Consider the following 22,316-nt stretch of genomic DNA (forward strand, 5'->3'; position numbering starts at 1 on the left):
ATGAATCATAGAATCATAGAAGATTAGGGTTTGAAAAGACCTCAGGAGATCTTCTAGTCCAACCCCCTGCTCAAAGCAGGACCAACCCCAGCTAAATCATCCCAGCCAGGGCTTTGTCAAGATGGGCCTTAAAAACCTTTAAGAATGGGATTCCACCACCTCCCTAGGTAAACCATTCCAGTGATTCACCACCCTCCCAGTGAAATAGTTTTTTCTAATATCCAACCTAGACCTCTCCACTGCAACTTGAGACCGTTGCTCCTTGTTCTGTCATCTGCCACCACTGAGAACAGTCTAGCTCTATTCTCTGGAACCCCCCTTCAGGTAGTTGAAGGCTGCTATCAAATCCCCCTCACTCTTCTCTTCTGCAGACTAAATAACCCCAGTTCCCTCAGCCTCTCCTCAGTTATGTGCCCCAGCCCCCTAATTATTTTCGTTGCCCTCCACTGGACTCTCTCCAATTTGTCCGTATCCTTTCTGTAATAGGGGGCACAAAACTTGAGACAATACTCCAGATGGCCTCACCAGTGCCAAATAGAGGGGACTAATCACTTCTCTTGATCTTCTGGCAATGCTCCTACTAATTCAGCCCAATATGCCGTTAGCCTTCTTGGCAATAAGGGCACACTGTTGACTCATATTCAGCTTCTTGCCCACTGTAATCCCTAGGTCCCCAGGACAGTTAGTGAAGCCATTCTGAATTCATTTTCAAAGGATTTAGTAAATCAACATTCTTTACTGCTCTACAATCGGAAGAACACAGACAGACATTCTAGTGTAATGTCTTGTATACAAACTGGACTTCTGAAAACAGATAAGCTGATTCCCCTAAACAAACATAAATATGCACTGATTGGTTTTCTTAAACCTTAATATGTCTTTGTATCTTAATATAACATGTATAAGGCATATATGAGCAATCTTCTGGCCAAGTTGTGTTGAAAGCTTATATAGCACTGGTACAGTTTAGTCAGATAAAATATATTCTGTTCTATTATAAGGCCCTATTGGCTTGTAGCATCATAATTCAAGCATTGAAGTGTAGCTATCTATCGCAATAAGAGATGAGACAGTCATTTTTTGGACATAATCAGGCAGCTGAGACCATTTTTTGTTTGAATAATTTAGTTGTAGTTTTAAATTATTAGCATTTACGCTCACAGGCACACAGGTCAAAAGCAAAGTTGTCTTTGAAAACTGAAGACACTGGCAAATTCTCAGTTCTGTTTTCTGAAAACAATTGCCTGCTGCTCTTCAGTGAATGTAAATGGCTTTTCAACAATGATATAGTTATTTAGTGTACTAAGAATCACCAGCATACACAGGTTATGGAACACAACCCAAGATGTAAACAAGGCATGAATGACTTATGAGGAGAGGCTGAGGGAACGGGGATTGTTTAGTCTGCGGAAGAGAAGAATGAGGGGATTTGATAGCTGCTTTCAACTACCTGAAAGGGGGTTCCAAAGAGACTGGATCTAGACTGTTCTCAGAGGTAGCTGATGACAGATCAAGGAGTAATGGTCTCAAGTTGAAGTGGGGGAGGTTTAGGTTGGATATTAGGAAAAACATTTTCATTAGGAGGGTGGTGAAGCACTTGAATGGGTTACCTAGGGAGGTGGTGGAATCTTCTTCCTTAGATATTTTTAAGGTCAGGCTTGACAAAGCCCTGGCTGGGATGCTTTAGTTGGGGATTGGTCCTGCTTTGAGCAAGAGGTTGGACTAGATGACCTCCTGAGGTCCCTTCCAACCCTGATATTCTATGATTCTATGATTCAGATATTAGGGTTCATCAGAAAACAGGATTTCTATGTGTTTTCATTCCATATCAGACTGAACATGAGAGCTTTCAACATTTATCACGAAATAATATTAAAGAGACCCTAGAATATCCAGTAAGCAGGATATCACAGACGTGGGAGAACTAAAATAACTTATGTGCAAAATAACTTATTCTTATATACATTTTGGTGCAATTTGGTGCAATTTTGGTGCAATAAGTTATTTTGCACATCGTGCACACTGAAAAACATATGTCTCAGAATTTTTGGTGAGTAAATGCATGAGTAAGGAAAAAGACAGCACATTTTATGTTACATTTAGATTATATGCCAATGCAATAGCCTTTTTAAAATCTGAGCAGGCTCTAATTGTGAGCAGATTACATAAAGACAAACTAATTCACTGCAACAGATGAAAGAAAAACAAAATTAAATGCCTTTAACTAGTATAAAATATATTAGCTTTTTTTCTTCCTCAAAATAGCTTTTAAAATATGCACATCTTAACCGAGCTAAGTAAGTCTCCCAGTATTCTTGAAAGTGGTCTGTCTTATTCACCAGTTCAGCTACAGAAGAATTATAGATCAGCCACAAACCTGACTAAATTAATAAATGGAGAAGTGAGTAAGGGAGACAAACACTTTCCATTGATTGCAATGTGCTTTGGATAAGTATCAAAATGCAGGAAATTGTCCATCCTCCTTCAGAGCTTCATTATGAGACTTATGGCATCCCCAGATCTGTGAGCCCTCTTGGGGAAATACTGTAGAACGTCCCCCAAATATAGGGAGATAATTTGTTTCAGATAATCTCTCCCTCCTTCAGCAGGTCTGAATTATTCAATTAGCCCTGTCACTGCATTGTGTTGTATATGTATATGTGTTGTATATGTGTTGTATATGCATTGTACACAAATTCTTCTCTTTGTTATTGTAGGGTTGCTCATGATTGTCAGACAGCATGCACTGTTTATTTCCCCTTCTTTCCTGTGGAATAACTGGAGCACCAGACTGAGCATCCTTCGTTATTGTAGGGCTGCTCATGATTCAGACAGTGTACATGGTTTGTTACTGTACTGTTGGGTTACTTCATAGGGCCTGATCTCACTAACAGTAGTTTCACACCATTGCAGCTCCAGTTAAATCAATAAACCTCCTCATAGACATGTTCTGAGGTACTAGACTACGCAATAGTATAGGTATATATACACACGTTACGTTTGCCCCCTTTATAAAAAAAGGGAGAGAAAAAGTATTCTGAATTGAAATGATCTTCAGTTAATCCCAGCCAGGAGGGTGTGATCATTTTTCAAATGTGGGTGCTTTATATCCTTCATTTTATTCCAATTTACATGTAACAAAACCTGTATTAGATTCCGAACTGCCACTCCGAGCATCCAAATGCAAGACTGACATTTTCTCAAGGTAGCCACTATTTAAATTAGAGCCCATTGATAGATAAATAGTAGGATACATATGTACCATACATATGTCTTTATAAATTAGAAGTTTTTACAGGCTTGTAGTTTATGGTACAGTATAACAAACTGTAATTACTTTATATATCATTACAGAATTGTCACATTTAGGATTCTAAACATTTTAAAATGTATAAATATACTGCTGTACCCATCTTAAAAAGCACTCAGATTTACTATTTTATTAGCTCATTTTTTTCAGAAGAATAGATAGTGTGTAGAAGATCAAACACAATAAGAAATACAGTACATAAGATAAATTATTTAATGCAAACTGTAAGATTTAAATTAGTTTTCTTTAACCCAATAAATATGTCAAGACTATAAAATTGCATTACTATCTTCAGCTTGCATTGCTTGAGCTTTTCTCTTGTGGTTTTTAATGACAACATCAGAAACTGTAGATAAAAATAGATTGCTTTAGGGTTTTTTTATTTCTACATAAGAATTTTTGTTTTATGTGTCTTGCTTGTCCATTAAAATTGATTTTCCATAATAAACCTGTGGCATGTGCCTAGCGGTTCAGCATACAGCAATCAGAAACTCCTGATCTGTAGCTGTCAAAAGTGGCTTGGGTTTTTCAAATTGGTGAGCAGCTGGCCAGTTTCCATGATGACTGGTTCCAGGATGGAAGTTTGTTTACTTTACATAACACATCTAAGCACAAGTTTCTGAGAAAAATCATTGGTGGCATACAGATAGGGCTTCATGACTGGAGTCTTCTGTTGACTGCTTTATTCCATTTCCTTTATTTGATGTATTATTTTGTATTTTCTCCCAGTTACTATTACGTGGGAACAACATTTGTTCTTTACGTAAAAAAGTACAATATGCAAAACTATAATAATCTGGACAAATGTAGAAAAAGAAGTTTCCATGCACAAAATTTAACTGCAGCTTGCACGATTGATTGATCACACTCTGTAACATTATGGGACCGCGTGTAATAGGGTAATTTTACTACTGTAGGTCCAGTTACAAATAAGGAACACAAACAATTTGGCTTATAAATGCAAAATAACTTATTCTTATATACATTTTGGGGCAATTTATACAATGCAAAAATACTTAGAGTTAGCGTCCTGGTTAACTGAAATGGCCTTTTCTCCCTGCATTATCACTGTAGTGGAGATCAGCTGAGGCACTCATGCTAACAGTCCATAGGCTAATTTTTGCCCTTAGTTACACTGGAGAATGTTCAGTGTAATCAACTAGATAAAATAGTTATTCTTTCTATTTATATGGTTTTGGATGAGACCCTATTTGTGATTTTTATGTAGATATTTTCCTGCCCTTAAGACCAGATAAATGCCCCTACTGCAGAGGTGACTGTGGCTCCACCCTGTTCTACCCTTGTCCATTCCCTTTGGGGTGCACCCTGAGGAGAAGTAGAGAGCAGTCCAGCTCATGCCACCTATCCCCTGTACGAGCTATGAAGCTGTATGGGAGGCCCTATATTTCCTCCCACTCCCACACTGGTCAGCAGTAAATAACCTCTCCCATGTAAACCTTTAAGAAAAATAGTCTATTATTTGTGCTATAATAAAGTAATTTGATTTATTTGCAGTTATTCACTAGTATCACTTCCCTAAATATGGTTCTTATTACACTGATATTTTGTATTTATTTTAAATAACAGAACAGATTTGTGTGTGTGTGTTTTATTTTTGTTTTTTTTAAACAAAGGGGGATGAACATGTCTATTTTGTTCTCAGGAACAAATCGCCTAACTCAGTTCATCTTCAAATTTGGATCTTTTTGAACAATCCTTTATTTGAGAGAAAATAATTCCTTTCTGATCTCTGTGGTGATCTCCCTTAAATATGATTATCTGTATCTTAAAATGCTTATAAGTATAGATACTAATACATGTCATAAAATTATCCAGCCCACTTGGAAACTCAGCCATGATGTTTGACTTGAGGTCCCAGCCTCCCATTGGCAGCAAATTCCACAGATTCATTTTCTGCCATGTGAAGAACAATGTAACCTATTCACGATGTCTACATTTGACCTTGATTGTATGATTCCCAGCAAGCATAAACATATCTATGCTAGCTCTGTTTGAACTAATCTGCTAAAAATAGCAAGGTAGTCAGGGTAGCACAGATGGCAGGTTGGGCTACAAGTAGGTATGTACTTTGATGGCTAGCCCGAGCTGTTGACCATTGTATCCTGGCTATTTTAGTGCACTAGTCTGAGCAGAACTAGCATGGGTACTTCTACACAAGCTGTAAATTGTACCTCAAAGCTCACGTAGTGTAACTATTGCTATAGGTTGGGTTGAAGTCCCTTAAACTCTGAGTGTGACAGATGCACTTCATTCAGGTTAAATGTAAGAAACAAGAGTGGTCTCCAAGTCAGTAGTTTCCATGTTTAGAGAACTCAGTACCAAAAGGATGTAACAAGAATTCCCATCTTGGGGGCTGAACAAAGGTTGAAATAAAATGTAATTATACTGTCTAACATATCATCATCCACCATATCCAACATTACCTTCAATTCCAAGTGTCACATATCTTCCTGACTTGGAGAGGGGAAAAACATTAACATGAACCAGACCATTCAATGACGATGGAATCAAGAGGGTGAGACATGGCCCAAAACCTAATTGTCTCTAAGCCAAAGCAATTATATACAAACCAGTCATGGAAGTTAGTAAAGATACTGCTATGAAAAAAAGGTGTAATTGCAGTCTGCTAGGACAGATCCCTATACAAACCATAATTGATTTTTACTGAATCACCAAGAACTCTCCATCACCAATTGGCCCTGAAGCTCAGCGCCACCTGACATAATGAGAATCTTCTGCCAGATCACCCGATATACCCTTGGTGAGTAGGAGAAAGGCCCTTGCTTCCACTAGCTTTTGAAAACCACAAGTAGCATTTCCTTTGAATTCACGTAAAATAGAAGGATTGAGCAGCGCCCATTTGATATTTTTCCACATTCAGCTGCCTCTTTGCATCTGTAAATTACCTTAATTCCTTCTACAGTTGGGCAGAATAGTCTAGTAAAATAAAAATAAAAATATGCCTATACTTTGATGCCTCCCCCATCTCTCATTTTCCATGTTTTCCAGCTTATTCACCAAGTTATGGAAATGCAGAGCCAATGAGCAAGATCACTCATTACTGTAGAAGTATGGAGCTAGTGTCTGGGAGTCCCATCCAGCTTCAATCTTCTATTCCTACTTAGTGACTCAAGAAGTCATATTTAAGAAAGAAAGAAAGAAAGAAAGAAAGAAAGAAAGAAAGAAAGAAAGAAAGAAAGAGTTCTCAGGAAAGGAAATAGACCATGCTTCTCCAGGACTGTCCTGGAGTCCCACAGTGTGAAAATAAATCCCTCCATTTCTATTGCCTGCATGATCATGCCTTTTCCTTGTTTCTGCTTACCTCCTTTCTAGTTGCTGCATTGTATTCCTGTTGCTCTATTGTGAACAGTCACCCTTCAGAGAGAAGATTCTTCTTTCAGTACCTTTGACCCTCCCATTCTATATATTCAGCAGAACCACAATCATAATTTGTAATTTAAAGACCTGAAGGTTGTGTCTACATTACCTTTTGTACACCAACATTTTTCACTATTCTACTACTCCTGCTGCTCCACTGGTGGTAACAATGGTGGGAGAACTAGCATAGCCTCCAGGCAGTCAGTGACATTGTACCAAACCACCTCGAAATCTGCTCAGACGGGCTCTTGATGATGTGGTATTTAAAACACAAGCAGCAACAAAAGTCTTGTGTACACAGTTCACTAATGCTACCGCCAATATACTCGCACTAGTTGGAAAATTTAGGTGGAAGAAACAGGCAAATGTACCTAGGACTATTTTTTCCCCTCTGCAATATGGTGAACTTTTAATGCTTGAGCAAATGTTTTTGTTAGTGAACTAGAGGCGATTCTGTATTGTTTGCCTGTTAAACTATAAACATTCACATAAGCTGCACTTGGGGAAATTTCCAAAAATTATTATTTTCTGTGTCAAAAGCTACATTATAATAGCATCTGTGTATTCTCTTTTCCCCCACCCTTTTAATATACCTTTTATTTAGGATGACTAATGTTCTCTAGCTCACATGAATTGGCCAGATCTGTAAGTTAATTTGATTATTTTTTGCTTCAGACAGTCCTCTTCCTTAATAGTACTTTTTAAGCACTTTTTGAACCTACTGTAGAGAGGTTAAATCACTGTGGCATTAATATTTAAGGCGGACAAAATGGAAAGAGATGCTTATAAAGTCCAGACATCTTTGTCACTGATATAATGGTACAAAGAGACAATTTTCCTCATAAGAACAGGAAGATAGTTCTGTCTGTTCCATGTTGGATCATTTGTCTCTGTTACATTGATGAATTCATTGTGGTGACAATACTTTGTCTGAATAATGAAAAGCTGGATGAGATAGCCTGGTCAAGATGGAATACTTACATTTTCTCCTAATTACAGTGAAGCTTATTTTTAAGATTCACAGTTCTGGTGATCCATCTTCTCTCTCTCATTTTTTGGTGGTGCTGCAGTTCATATGCTAAATTTTTCACTGCTGTTGGAGATCCAATTTGCATCCATCTGTTTTTTTTTGAATCATTGTTCAACCATTTTATTGAGCAGAGAATGGATCATCTTGCACTATACGCCCCATGACTTCTTGTAAGCAAAATATTTCAGCATATACATTGGTACACATTCTACTCTCAGTTACACCCCATGGCACAGGTGTTACTGAGGGCAGAATTTGGCCAATTATCCTTATTCTTGTCCTGCTTGTAGTTCACAATGGCCAATACAATTTTGGCATAAGCCTAAGGAGGCTAATGACTGTATATGGATATTAAGGCCGGAAAAGACCTTCAGATCACGTAATCTGACTTGTTGTCTAGCATGGGCCACAGAATTTCACCAGTTTACCAGATTGTGTTCAGTCCAGTATACTTTAGCTAAGCACAAGTTATCTTCCAGAAAGGAATCCAATCAAGAGATGGAGGATCTACTTCCCTTGGTAATGTGTTCAAATGGTTAATTACCCTGTCTGTTAAAAATGTATACCTTCATGAATTTATAAATGTATACCTTCATGAATTCTAGCCTCAGTTCCAGCCATTGTTATGCCTTTCTCCACGAAAGAGCCCTTTAGTACCTGGTATTTTCTTCCTGTGAAGGTACTTATACACCATAATCAAATCATCTCAACCTTCTGTTTGATAAAATAAACAGGTTGAGATGCTTAATATGGAGGCTGGAAAAGGAAAACCATATGTACCATATGGAGATTGGGGGGGGAATAAGCCTGATTCTCCACTAGGTTGGCCATTGTACAGTCATTTACTCCCCAACAAAGTGATAAGTGAGTGTAAAGGGCCTCCTTTCTGATTTGGTAGCATTCCATTTTGTGATTCCATAAGCCAAATGCTCCTCTAGTGTAAATTGGTGTGGCTCCATTGAGTTAAATGGAGCTATGCTGATTTACAGCTGAAGATCTGTCCTATTGGTTCTGCCTATATCAGATACTGGACTACACAGAACACTGGTCTGAGTTAGTATGGCAATTTCTGTCTTCCTGTTAATTAAATATACTGTCATTTTCATTAAGATACAGTTCGTGACCGATTATCCTCAAGACTAATTTGATAATCTGCATAAAGGGGACAAAAGTCAATGGGGATTTACATCTGGATAAGGAAATCACTGAAAGGGAGGATGAGAAAATGAGGAACAAAGGACGTCTAACAGGTGTTTATGTTTTTCATGCAGTGGTGAACCAACACCAGGGCAGGCAACCAAGATGAGCAAATGGAATGTGTTCCCAAATCAAGAAGGCAAACAACAACCAGAAGAACTTTGCTAAATGAAATGGTCACTTAAAAGCAAGAGCCAAAGTTGCTTTTGGGGACCAACCCCTCCCTTCCTCCCCCGACGACAAACAAAAAAAAAGAATAGAAAAACAATCACAACTCCCACCAAGATGTATAGCACACAAAGAATCATCATTTAACCATCTCAGGTTAAACAAATATACCTTGTGCAGGACTACTGCTATCTTGCTGATTGGATATTGGATCAGTTCCTCAAAATGGAACTCAAATTCTGATCTTCCTTTGGTTCAAGAGGTGATAAAGTTCTATGGGAAGTCTGTTAATTCCATCATTTTCTCTGTTTGATTCAAAACTATGTTCAATTTCCATAAAACATGGTGGACTAATAGAATGATTTCACCTATAAAGTGTCTCACAATAGTTGAGGATATCTCATCCCACCTAAGGGCCTGATTCATGGCTCTTCAGTAGTCTCACTGAAATCAGTGGGATTATTTGCAAGCTGAAAGACAGGCATGTGCTCAAGGACTTTGCTGATTTGGAGGCCTAATCTCACACTTATGTAATTCGTAATTTCAGATGTCTGGTGATCTGATCTGATAGTGCATAGGGATAGTTGAACCAATACATTATATCTGCAGTCTTTACACTCTGGGAGCACTGAACAGAGTAGTTGATTTCATGGGATTATTTGCATGTGCTCTCCAAATCATGAAATTGACCCCTGTGCAGGGGCCCAGCATATGTACCAGGTAAGTTCCATGTATGTTCTCTTTTGGAAACTTAAGGTGTGGTTGAGCCTTGTCTACAGTCTTTGTGCTAGAGTGAATTTCTTCTCCTCATGTAAAGGTTGCAACAAGCCCAGAGAGCCTTTCTTCAGGTAATAGGACATCTTTTGTATCCAGAGAATTTGAAGGTTTTCTGCTGAGTATTGGCACAGTGCACTATAACTCTGCTGTGTATCATCCCCAAGGAAATGGCATAGTGGAGAGGCTGCCTGGAACTCTTAAGAAGCATGTAGCTTGCATACTGGAGGAATAATAAAATACACCCTTTCCTATTGCACTGAGTCATTCTTGATATGATATTTGGTGTACACCTCATGAAAGTACTGGAGAAACCCCTAGTTGAGTTTATAATCAGTGTCACATGCTATATTCAGACTAATGGTGATTTTTCTACCAGTTAATGGTGGATTTAAATGGATACTTTTTCTAATATTGTTCCAATTGCTATATGATAAACAAGAAAGATTACCAGCAGTAGGATTATATAGAAGATTATTTACATAATCAAAACATTTTAAATGTATCAACATGTCATATGCATCATATTTCTTTTTTTAAAAAGTCAAAGGCAATTCCTTAAATCAGCTATGGTATCTTTTTATTGATTAAGTATTGCTACTATATTTTTTAAATGGGATTTCTAGTACCAACAGAATGCCAATAGTCTTAATTTTAGTCTCACATTTTAATAAATTCTGCATATCTAATTTAAGTACCTCCCAAGTCCTCTAATAATTTTTCTTCCAACAACTATGTATAAACCTTTCATGAGAGGGTGACATAACATTCAAATTATAAGTTCAGGATGAAGACTATTAAAATAAAACATATTTTTGAAGTGTTCTTTTCTACACTCTACTGAGTATTGATTTTATTATAAAATGTGGAAACCTGTACACCCAGAAATTACTGATATCACCATTATTTATTTTAGATGGTTGGCATACTAGAATTTATTCTTGTTGATTCAACCATAGACAGCTCCAAGGGATCAAGACAGGTCATCTTGAAAATTCCTTGAAAATTTTGAAGTTTTCTCATCAAAGTAGCATTAGTCTTGTTCTCATAATTAAAAGTGGGATCCATATTTAATTTCAAATAACAATCCTGATCATTTAGTTGTTGAAGAATCTCACTCTTATATTTAACATAATCCATTATGGCAATGGAGCCCCCTTTATCTGCAGGCTTAATTGTAATAATCTAATCATTGCAGAGATTCTGTATGACATTTCTTCCTTCTTTACTAACATTATTATATATTTTATGATTCAATCTTGTTTTAGCTCTATCTCACTAACTAGTTTCATACAGGTCTTCACAAAATGATAGGAAGCAGGAAGAATAAATCTACTTGAAACTTAAATATTTTAGTTCCATAATTTGCAATAGTCTCATGTTCAGAAGAATCACTATTAATATCACTCCAGAAGATGGATTTAACAATATTTTGACCAAAATATCTTTCAGACATAATCTTCTCAGAACTGAAATAAGTAAACATCTACAAAAAATAGCTAAAGATTTAATAAAACACCACACTCTATTTATTTTCAAATAAAATGTTATTGTCATTTTACTGGAATGCAGCAGCCTTTCTGATGCAACTTAGTGGAAAAGTGAGATTTGTGGTCGCATGCCAGTGCTATGTTCCCTTTATGTTCAAGGGAAAGAGTGAAAAATATCCTGTCCTCCTTGGAAACCAAACAAGCCACATGAAGATTAAAATTCCCACCAAGAATCATAGGAAAGGTTTACTTTGTAACTAAGAATATTATAAAACAAAGTCAGTGAATTGATTCTTGGGCTCAATTCTTCTCTTAGGTACATCAATTTTACACCATTGATTTCAGTCAGAATCATACTGCTTTAGGCCCCAATTCAGGAGAGTACTTAAGCACATGCTTACATACACCCCAGTTCAAAAAGTGTTTTGCTGAATGGGGATGGACGTATGAGCATGCATAAATATTTTTCTGAATGAGGACCTTACCCAAGTGTATATGGCAGGACAATCAAGTTCCTTGAGTCTCACCAATAAACAGCTGGAGTTAGGAAGCATGTGTGTTAGCCTTCCAGATAACAATAGTGAATACACATGTCAGGTATGTACAGAAACTATAAATCAAACAGCACTGATAAATCATGTTCTGTGTATAGCAGATATAAAAACCGTATCAGTCTCACTGCATAAAAGATGACCCACCTGTTTTCATTAGTTATGGTCTAAAACCTGCAGTGGGAGGGGGTGAACCCACACAAAAATAAGGTTTTTTTGTCTGTTTGTTTTTCCAAATTTGACTTCTTTTGTCAACCATGATTAAACTCAGAAGCATTTTGCCTGTCAGTTGCAGAAAAAAAGAATACACCATATCTGTCTGCCAATTTACATTAACAGGGTTAGTATAGGAATGACACCATCTCTTATAAAAAATATCTGAATATTCCTGGCAAGATTGTCATAAGAAACAAACTATCAACTTCCTGGTGTCTTCTGCTCAATAAGTATATTTTAAAATCATTTTATGCTATGCCTCATCAAGCTGCTGCTTCATTTCTTACTGCATAATTTTGACAGGACCGTTTGGGAAAGAAAAAATCAATGCCTCAGAGCTGTGTTTGGATTTACTGCTGAATCCAATTACAGTATATTATCATAAAACGCATCAAAGTGAAAATTATTGATGGTGCTTGTTTAGTGAGCATGCAACTGTTAACTCTAAATATAAATATTTTAATGGCATGATTTCTCACCATTACAGAAGAGCAAAGAGAAATAAGCTTTGTAATCTGACACGACAAACCACTTAAATCCAAATTTAAACGAAGAATTTGCGGGTGCATTGCACTACAGAAGAGTGCAATGTTACTAGAGAGACTTCTCAGAGTGAAGCACAACTCCAAACAACTCCCTCATCCTCCCTGACTTGAGAATCCAAATATAGTATAGTAAATTTGCACTATTATCCATATCATCAAAAAATGCTTCCCTATGTATCTGCAGGAGTAATAGGGGTGAAATTCATTCTTCCTTCCAAACCAGGTCCAAGGTGTGAGGCTGATATATAGTTCCCCCACAAAGACCATTCCAACCTGCAGGCTGGCATATGAGCTGCAACTCCTTCATGACAGTCACACGGAGTAATAGGACCTCTGAATCTATGTATGTGTAGTACAGGTGTACTGATGTTCCTCCCGTGGTTCAGTCCTCACTGTAGCCTGTGCTACTGGTTTAAGGGGAACAGGCTGATAATCCTTTCCCTGGTGGATCATAAGCACCCCTGTAGGGCCTCTCCAGCTACAAAAAACCCATGCAGCCCCAATGCAGGGCATAAGTGGGCAGAGTGCCTTGTATTGACAGGCAGATAAATACACTGAGACTGTGAGGAGACTAAAAGAAAAAAAAATCAAATGAAAAAATAAACCTGATTGAGACTTTCATAAACCCTCAATCCCCATCAGACTTGTACACCCCATTGTATGGAGAATTTCTTTCCCCATCCAGATAGGGTATAGCTCTGAAGTGTTTGATTCCTCTATTACTGAAATCCAAATTAGTGTGTACCATAAATACTGTACATGGTGTGAACCCTGTTTCTTGGCTGAATGGACAAGAAACTTGTGATCAATTTATCCCTATGAGATCTTGGCTTCAGAGCTTTGTGAAGGTGTTCTTCTAATCAAAAGCAATATAGAAAACATAAGTTCCAATTCTGCAATTAACACAGGTTGACCTCATGCCCTCATGAAGTACCATTTTCTTCAATAGGGGTCTGCACAGGTGCAAGGGTACACCTGTACAGGACCTACTGCAATATCAGGTCCTTAATAACTAAGCACATTGGTGTTAGTTAAAAGACTCACATTAGCTTCAAAGGGCTGTGGATCAGACCCCAAGAGAGTTGAGTGAATAGTTTGCAATGGCTACATGATGTCAAATTTGATCTTTTTCTGGTCACAGAATGCCCACCGACATATTACAACTTTCCTGGAATGTATTCTGTATATGAAATTATTTGCTGTCTCCCCACTCATATTTTTTTTTAATGCACATACACTGCTTTTCAAAATGTGAACTGTACTGTCATAAGTGATCAAGTAAGTCACCTTGTTGTTGTTGGATTTATTATGCATACTGGATCAGCATAATTCTGATAATCAAATTTTGGTGCAAATGTTTCCACAAGTATTTGAGTTTGCAAACTTCAAAATGTGTTTAGTAGTGATAATAAAACCTGAACTCCAAAATGTTCACAAAAAGTGGACAAAAAATAGAGCAAATCCAGGTATAGCAAATTTGTTTTCAAAAAGCAAACAAACTATGGATTTTTTTGCTGGCACGATTCACGAGTCTAGTAATGAAATAGACTTCATATAGGTGTCAAATTGTTTAGTTTTTTTTTTTTACCAATCTGTAGATAATTAAATTCCTTCCTTAGTTTAATTCACGCTAATGAACATTTCTTTGAAGGTTTCATTTTTTCTTGTAAAATGGTACCCTCGCCCTCTCCTCACTTCATTTTGTGCTCTACTCGTGAAATGCTGTGCATATTTTCTTGTATATTTTGTGAACATTCTTGTATACCTAGATCCTTTTGTAGGAAGAGGGGAATAGATTTCTGTTCTCAAAGCCATTTTTAGATGCACAATAAATCTACAACCTTATGAACATCTAACAGCCATAAAGGCCCAAATAAGGCCTTAAAAGAATTAATTATCACTGATTCTGTGCTCACGTACTCGTAAAGCTGGTCAAGAAATTATGTTGCATTGCCTCAAGCATTAAAAGTCAAATTCTTTTCTTTAAGAGTCAATTTTTGACTACAAAATTAATGCACTTTTCAATGTACTTTGGTAGAGCAACAGTGACATCCAGTGATCAGGTTGGTAAATTTCTGATGTTTGGTAGAGTGCAGATTTCAGAATCTGTTTCTTTTAAAGGTGGCCATCTAAATTTAAATGAAATACCAGAAACTTGCCAAGTTCAGCATATTTCATACCATGTCTTTATCAAGAAGTAGTGCTAAAATGGTACATTACTTAAGTGTTATTAACCAAGAATTATTACAATTAAAACATAATTGATCCATTATCTGTTCACAGCAATCAAACACAAAACTAAACACATAATTTAACACAAGTGTTTCAACTTGCTTCATGTTTTCTGTCCTGGGGAATTGTATTGATTAAGGGAAAGAAGCCAGATGCTGGAAATCTGGATTGGAATTGCACTACTGAACTGAAATAATATGCAAGTGTTGACTGTATGTAGTTACTTGCTTAGCATAATCAGCATTTAGAGAATTTAAACAGGTCAGTTAAATGGTAGCACTGCAAAACTTGTAGATGTTTGGAATTCAAATATTAGGACTCTTAAGTTTGTTTTCTGGTTTGGAAAGTAGACTCCAGTCTGATCTATATAAAAATTACAAAATATTTAATGATTTATTCACTGATATTCAGCAACAGTTTAAAAGAATGTCTATCAGATGATTATAGTTCCCTTTCCATTTATTAAAATTGTAATAAAAATACATACGCAAAACAGCTCATTCATTACTCCTTCTATATCACCATATAACAACTACCAGACAGAAGATATACTACAGATCTTGCCCTTTGCAGTCTCACTAAGTATAATTAGAAATCTTGAGATAATTTGTCATCAAATACCTTTGCATGGTAGTATTTGATGAACCCCTTTCAAGCAGTTTGTAACTGTATATTTTATTTTATCTACATTCCATGAAAAAATACTAAATTAAGAGAGTTGTAAGATTGCACAGGGGTTGATTGTTCACACTGAAATTTGAAATACCCTGCGATGCTCAGCACCTCTGAGAGTCAGACCACTTTTATTTTCATGCCTACATATAGATTTATGTATCTAATGGTAGGCATACAAGTTTGAAAATTCTAAACTTAACTTTCCCTCTCTCTGTTTTTCCTATCTGTAAATTGGAAGTTATCAATACTTATATAACTTCCCATTTACATATAGGAAAAACAGAGAGAGGAAAAGTTAAGTAGATACTTACAATTTATGAAATTGTTCTGAAGATTAAAATCATAGAATTATAGAATACCAGGGTTGGAAGGGACCTCAGGAGGTCATCTAGTCCACCCTCCTGCTCAAAGCAGGACCAATCCCCAACTAAATCATCCCAGCCAGGGCTTTGTCAAGCCCCACCTTAAAAACCTCTACAGAAGAAGATTCCACCACCGCCCTAGGTAACACATTCCAGTGCTTCACCACCCTCCTAGTGTAAAAGTTTTTCCTAATATCCAACCTAAACCTCCCCCACTGCAACTTGAGACCATTACTCCTTGTTCTGTCATCTGGTACCACTGAGAACAGTCTACATCCATCCTGTTTGGAACCCCCTTTAAGGTAGTTGAAAGCAGCTATCAATTCCCCCCCCCCCGATTCTTCTCTTCTGAAGACTAAATAATCCCCGTTCCCTCAGCCTCTCCTCATAAATCATGTGCTCCAGCCCCCTAATCATTTTTGTTGCCCTCGGCTGGACGCTTTCCAATTTTCCACATCCTTCTTGTAGTGTGGGGCCCCAAACTGGACACAGTACTCCAGATGAGGTCTCACCAATGCCGAATAGAGGGGAATGATCATGTGCCTCGATCTGCTGGCAATGCTCCTACTTATACAGCCCAAAATGCTGTTAGCCTTATTGGAAACAAGGGCACACTGTTGACTCATATCCAGCTTCTCATCCACTGTAACCCCTAGGTCCTTTTCTGCAGAACTGCTGCCTAGCTTACACAATTACAAAAATAATTAATGTTTGTGCAGTATTTAGAAAATATATATTCCTGTGGAAGTACTTGTCAAGGTTTCTTCCCCACTCTGAACTCTAGGGTACAGATGTGGGGACCTGCATGAAAACCTCCTAAGCTTACTTTTACCAGCTTAGGTTAAAACTTCTCCAAGGTACAGATTAATTTTACCCTTTGCCCTTGGATTTCCACTGCTACCACCAAACTTTATCTGGGTTTACTGGGAAACGTGGTTTGGACATGTCTTTCCCCCCAAAATCCTCCCAACCCTTGCACCCCACTTCCTGGGGAAGGTTTGGTAAAAATCCTCACCAATTTGCATAGGTGACCACAGACCCAAACCCTTGGATCTTAGAACAATGAAAACGCATTCAGTTTTCTTACAAGAAGACTTTTAATAGAAGTAAAGGAATCACCTCTGTAAAATCAGGATGGTAAATACCTTACAGGGTAATTAAATTCAAAACATAGAGAATCCCTCTAGGCAAAACCTGAAGTTACAAAAGAGACACACAGACAGGAATAGTCATTCTATTCAGCACAGCTCTTCTCTCAGCCATTTAAAGAAATCATAATCTAACACATAGCTAGCTAGATTACTTACTAAGTTCTAAGACTCTATTCCTGTTCTGTCCCCGGCAAAAGCATCATACAGACAGATACAGACCCTTTGTTTTTCTCCCTCCTCCCAGCTTTTAAAAGTATCTTGTCTCCTCATTGGTCATTTTGGTCAGGTGCCAGCTAGGTTACCTTTAGCTTCTTAACCCTTTACAGGTGAGAGGATTTTTCCTCTGGCCAGGAGGGATTCTAAAGGGGTTTACCCTTCCCTTTTTATTTATGACAGTACTAAGTATATTTTTTTATGGATTAAACTGATTGGACAAATCTGACCCCGTGATCAGCATCTGTTTTGCATCCCCCTCCCTAGTGCCTGATCTACAAAGCATGTTTGTGTGATACAGCTCTCAGCTTCGTATCTTAGCTCTTTTACTCCTGCTTTCAGCTCTGGAGATTCCCCAGATGAAACCCTTGTGTCACACAAGAGATCACTGCTACATAAGCACTAGAAAATATACCATAGGGAGCAATTTTGTACTAGCACGAGATGGACTGGATGACGTAACAATTCTATGTTCACAAATATATCCTTCAGTAGAGATACAGTAAGATAGGAAGAGCAAAGGATTTCATCGTGCTTCTGATTCATGCATAACCCCTGAACAGTGGAAATCTAGGACACAAATTTAGAGGGGACAATTGCCCTATGACACCCACTCCTACTTTTCTGAATCAGGGCCTTCTTAAACAAAAACTGCCAATTAGTTTAAAATGTTATAATTGCTTTACTGTGAAACAGATAAATTAGTGTTTAAACATGGTTAAATACAATAAAAGGATAAATCACTAAGAAATACATTGTGCTTTTGGCAAAGACCTGGGTAAGAGTTGATGTGTAAGCTGCATTCCGGAGTGTCCCCAAGAGGCACTGTGCCTCAAAAGCACTTACTCTCTTTGGTTCCCTCAATTTCCTCCCTGATCCCCGCTTGCTCCAGAGGGCTAATAATAAGTGCTGGCCTACCCCAGTAGCAAATTACAACACATCCTCTGCCAGCATCTCTCTCTCCCTGTGGGGCAAAAAGTGTAAGTGGACATGAAGTACCTGCCTACCCCTGTGAACAAAAACCCAACATCCAGGTAGCCCAGACCTCTAATCCTCCCTTTACCAGCAAAGCCAGCTGTTACGATTGTATCACGAGAATAACAATGTCAGGGTTTCTTCCTCACTCTGAACTCTGGGGTACAGATGTGGGGACCCACATGAAAGATCCCCTAAGCTTATTTCTACCACCTTAGGTTAAAACTTTCCCAAGACACAAAATTCCCCGTATCTGGGATTCAGAATGCTGCCACAACCAAGCAATTTAACAAAGAATCAGGGAAGAGACCACTTGGAGATGTCTTCCCCCAAGATATCCCCTCAAGTCTTACACCCCCTTTCCTGGGGAGGCTTGAGAATAAACAAGATGAGCACAAACTAGCCTGGGGTTTTTAGGACCTTAAAATCCCAGTCCGATTCCTAAAAACCAGAACTTTATTAGAAGAACAAAAAAAGATAAAAGAAACACTGTAAAATTAGAATGGAAGATAATCTCACAGGCAGTCAGATTCAAAACATAGAGAATCCCTCTAGGCAAAACCTTAAGGTACAAAAAGTCACAAAAACAGGGATACACATTCCCTCCAGCACAGCGAATTTCACGAGCCAAAAAACAAAAGAAAATTTAATGCATTTTCTAGCTAGATTACTTACTAACTCTATAGTAGTTGGATTGCTTGCTTTCTTGATCTGTCCCCAGCAGAGGCATCACACAGACAGCCAGACAAAGCCTTTCCTCCCTCTCCCAGATTTGAAAGTGTCTTGTCCACTTATTGGTCATTTTGGTCAGGTGCCAGCCAGGTTACTTGAGCTTCTTAATCCTTTACAGGTAAGAGGATTTTATAGTACTGTATCAGAGCTTCTTAACCCCGTTCCTTTATATTTCTGACAGACAACATTTGGTGTTTCACTTAAAGCCCCAGTGCCTGAGTCAGTTGTTTAGGTGAAGATCGCAACTTCCATTTAAAAAGAAGTAAGTTTCCTAGCACTCATGATTGTGGAGAAAAGATTGAAAATGTGACCCAGGTGCACCCGAAAGGCTTAGAAAGCTGAAGACAAATAAAAATCACCCATGTTTTAAATGTTTAAACCAATCTCACGAATTTTTGAGTCCTGACTCATCATCTTTTAATATTTGGGATTGACAGTGCTATCCTCCCTTTCATGGGGGCTTAGGCCAAGTTCCATTCTATACCTATATAATCAGGAAGTTCCCTGCTTTCTTGCTGGCTGACTTCGGATCATATGCTGTAACAACAAGAAGCTCAGGGAAGATACATCAGGGCACAAGGGGTAGCTAAGTACATTAGCACTAATCCAGTCCTGGATGCAGACAGCTTACCATTAGGCTTTGCTGCTGCTGCACTCCAAGCATGCAGGTCTTGTGTTTCTGACAACACTTTCCACCAGTTTCACCTCTAGCATCAGTAATGAGGATGCCTGACAACAGCTGACCCACTCTCTTCCATGCCACAGCCTTTCCCCCTTACATGCCATGGCTAAAAGATTTGGGTCAGGTTCTTTGCTTCCTGCACAAAGGCCCCAATCTTGCAAACACTTCCTATGGGGTGTAGTACTTGCTCCCTTGTGTAGTCCCACTGAAGTCAATTCATAGAAGCAAGCACTATGCTGGTAGTATGTGTTAGCTGGTTCAAACTCAAAGCTTTCATATAAACAACTTAATTCAAGGGAAAACCTTGATACGCCTTAAAAGTTGCAGAGTTGTTTCTGGATGAATAAATTACACCTCTATAATTCAGCTCAGATTAGGCCAGTATAAAACTCATGTGGATTTTTAAAAAGTCTAATATGTTATAAAATTTAAAAGTTCAGAGAACCATTTGAAAACAATTACTGCCTAAGAATACTTGGCTTATCAAATTAAACAAGCCAAGACTCAGTTGAGGAAAAAGACAGATCACGTGTGCTGTACTCCTGTCCCAAAGACTACATTTGCTTTTAATGAACCCTACCAAGTTTCTATGTGGAACAAACAGTATGCCATTAAATATTGTATTTATTTAAAAGAAAATCTGTTTGCTCAGCTGTATCCCAGAAAAGTGAAAAATCTTGTATTCATCTGAGTCCTAATTGATTTACCACTTAACCAAGTCTCTCATGAACTCATAGTCAAATAGATCTGAGCTGTAATGTATTAAAAATATATAAATTAGCTGTTTTATGAAATTTGCAAATAAAATATTCATTTATTTATTTGGGAGTCTTTAATGTGTTTGATTTTTTTCCTTTATTGTCCATTCAGAGAGGGGCTTTCTTGTCACATATAGTCAGAGGTTTGATATGCATATTGTTAAGCACTCTAGGGAAACATAAATAAATAAATAATAATAAATCCCCTCTTGACTTTGTAAATGTGTTACACAGCATTTCCTTTCTGAGTATCAGCAATATCTATTTACAATTTTTCTTAGCCATTCTTACCATACCACATTGATTGTTTTGTTTTGCATTCAAAAAATTTAGAAAGGGATTGTTGCCATTCATTTAGTGGAGTATGAATGGCTCAGGAGACGAATAATTGTTTGTGGAGCCAGTTGCCTCAAGATATGGTTGCAAAGTCAAGCAGTCATATGTTAGGAAATGCAAGAATGAAGATTGCCTGTGCAGTCTTAATTTGTTCCCCTGGAATGTATGTGTTATGATACAGTATTTAATTACAAGAGCAAATACTGTTATTTCCAGCGGACCCCTTCTTCATTGCATAGGCATCCCTAGAGCCTGAAGCCTGAGAATGGAATATTTTCTTTCACTCTGTGCAGATGGTGCATATGCAGTCTGGTCCCTTGTAGGAACTTTGTGAGGAGAGCATGTTCATTGCAGATGAAATCTTCATAGAATTTAGCTGCCAGCTTCTAAAAAATCTTGGCTATGGTTTTCAGAAACTTGTAACTTGGCTGATTTGTGAAGATTTTAATGAGAACAGTACAAAACACATCTCTGACACCAGGCCAACTACCCTGCCAAATTTCAAGTCCCTTCTCCAAAGCATGGAGGCCCTAGAGTTTCTCAAGGAAATGTTCATAAGCACTTTTTAACAACTTATTTCCCCCAGTGTATTATTTCCCCCTTTTTATGTGAATCAACTGAAACATTTTAACTGAAACTTAAAAAAAAAAAAGCTGAGACAGACACCCCAAGATGGAAAATTCTAGCCCAAATGGTTAAAATTTAGTCAAGGTCTAAGCAACTGAGGACAAGGCCTTTTAATGGAAAGTGATAGGCAACCTTCATCATAGATGCTGCTAATCTGTAATGACTTAGCACTCTCATTCCAGCTGCAAATGCATGACCCAGTGGCCACTGAAGTAAATGGAAAGATTCTCATTGGCGGCAATTGTCTTTGAGTCAGGCGACTAGAAACTCAAGTCACTATATAAATAAATAATTAAATCACTACTTGGCACTTTTTGAAATTCTTAAAAAGTGTCCAAGGATTTAGTAGGCATGGAGACTCTCACCCCAAAGAGATAAGTGTTGTGGGGGTGGCATTGAGAAGCTTGTGTTAGCACTGGCCATGATGTAGCAATCGTGGGGATTGATTAGGGACTCTCTTCAGTGCTTCAAAAGAAGGACTTTAAAAAAAAAACTGAATTGAAATGATGCACCAAACTCTTTACTCGTACAGAAAGTTGTGTTTATGTAAGATTGTCCCCCTAATTCCAGTATGAGATTCAAATAAAAGAAACTATATTATTCTGTGACTAAAAAAAACCTTTGCAAACTGAGAGTATAAAATAACAAAAAGATTGGGGAGCAATAATATCACTTCAGTGTATCATGTTATCAGGTAATAACATAAACTTCATTTACAGTTCAAGTGACAACATTTTTAAGGTTTATTTCTTATTCGTCTCATCTACAGCAGACAGCTCATAAGATAACATTTCTGTGAGGAGATCTACTCAGGTTTATACTTATTAATTTACATGAAAGTAAGTCAATCGTGAAAAAATATATTAAAAATAAATCACATATATTCAGTCACA

This window comes from Natator depressus, chromosome 3, assembly GCF_965152275.1.
Source record: "Natator depressus isolate rNatDep1 chromosome 3, rNatDep2.hap1, whole genome shotgun sequence".
NCBI lineage: Eukaryota > Metazoa > Chordata > Testudines > Cheloniidae > Natator > Natator depressus.